This window comes from Gavialis gangeticus, unplaced genomic scaffold, assembly GCF_001723915.1.
Source record: "Gavialis gangeticus isolate Ggan-Ray unplaced genomic scaffold, GavGan_comp1, whole genome shotgun sequence".
In the NCBI taxonomy this organism is placed as follows: Eukaryota; Metazoa; Chordata; order Crocodylia; family Gavialidae; genus Gavialis; species Gavialis gangeticus.
In genome coordinates, this window is record NW_017729022.1 from 96832283 (window position 1) to 96833964 (window position 1682).

Below are 1682 nucleotides of genomic sequence, written 5' to 3' on the forward strand. Positions count from 1 at the left end.
TTTTTTACAAATTGAGGCAAGACCCTCCACCAGCAAAAAGATTATGACTCGCTGAAGGCTCAGATGATGGTTAGCATTTTTTAGCAATAAAGTATTTTTTAATTAAGGTATGTACATTTTTTTTAGACATAATGCTATTGCATACTTAATAGACTACAGTATAGTGTAAACATAACTTTTATATGCACTGGGAAACCAAAAAATTCATGTGACTTGCTTTATTGCGATATTCGCTTTATTGCTGTGGTCTGGAACCAAACCCGCAATATCTCCAAGGTATGCCTGTACTTGCTTTCTCCTGGAACTATTTGCCATGTCTGCAGTCATATATGCATATGTCAGATAGATCCCCTCAGTCATTTACAGACTCTCTAATGACTTCCCTATTTATTGGAAAACTATTATCCTTCATACTGAGGGACTAACGCCTCTGGTGATGGACTTAGTTGCTCTGACTCTGAGACAGTATCAGTGTTCTAAATTATTTTTCAGCAGCACTAGAAGTTACCACAATTCCCTCTGCCATAACAATCATAACCCATAGGCGCTTTGGATCTGTAGGAAATTCTCACAGAGCTTCTCCCTGGGACCACTTCACCCCCAGGTTTCTCCTCATCTCTGCCAAATATCATGATGAAGAAACTGCAAGTGATTTAATTCTGTCCTGCTTATGAATTGAATAGAACCCATCACTAACATGGCAATGTACTGTATAAGGACTCTTAGAATAACTAGAGTTTCTGATTAGTACTGCCTCTTAGGTTCTTTCTGCTTCTACCCAAGTCGCATGCAATGTTTTCCAAGGTCACTCTTGCCAGTAGAAAAAAGCAGATACCTGCAGCTGCCACAAATGTCTATTATCTATAACAGTGACTGATGACTATGACAGATCAATCTTTGTATCCGTATAAGTTGTCCCATCTCTGCCTCATTACTAGGACTTGCCTCTAGCATGAAATTAACTGCATTATTGGAAGGGCTGCGCGAGTTGGCAGCGATCTGATCAGGCTTTGGATCTGGCTGCTTCAGATGGCCGCAATCTGATCCAGAGCTCTGGACCGGGTTTCCGCCTTGATCTGGCTGAAGTGGCTCCAAAGCTTTGGAGCCGCCTCACAGATCTGGCCATAGGGTATAATGAAGAATCAATGGAAGATCTATAACTTCGTTGTTTTTTGTATGATTTGGATGAAACTTGCAGGGATGGTAGCCTCTGCTAAGAGCATGAAGCCTGCCACGTTTCAAGAAGATCAGTGCAGGGGTTGGGAGGGAACTGCACCCCAAATGTTTGAATGCAAAGCTCCTGTCATGTCTATGTGTTAAAACACAGGGAGTGAAAACTGCAGGGTTGGTAGCTCTTGCTGAGGCCACAAAGCCTGCCAAGTTTCAAGAAGACAGGTGCAGGGGTTGGGGGGGAACTGCACCCCAAGCTGCTGACAGGCAAAACTTGTGACACAAATGACCCTGTGTGTGTTAAGGCGCAGTGGGCTGAAAACTGCAGGGGTGGTAGCTCTTACTGAGGCCACAGTGCCTGCCAGCTGTGTGTATCCTAGTGCAGACCTGAGTGCTGGGCCCTGCCAGTCCGTGAAGCCTGCCTGCCAGCTGTGTGTGTCTCACTGGGGGAGTCTGTCGTTTGGGGTGCTGCACCCCAAACTGCTGACAGGCAAAACTCATGATGTGGGTGG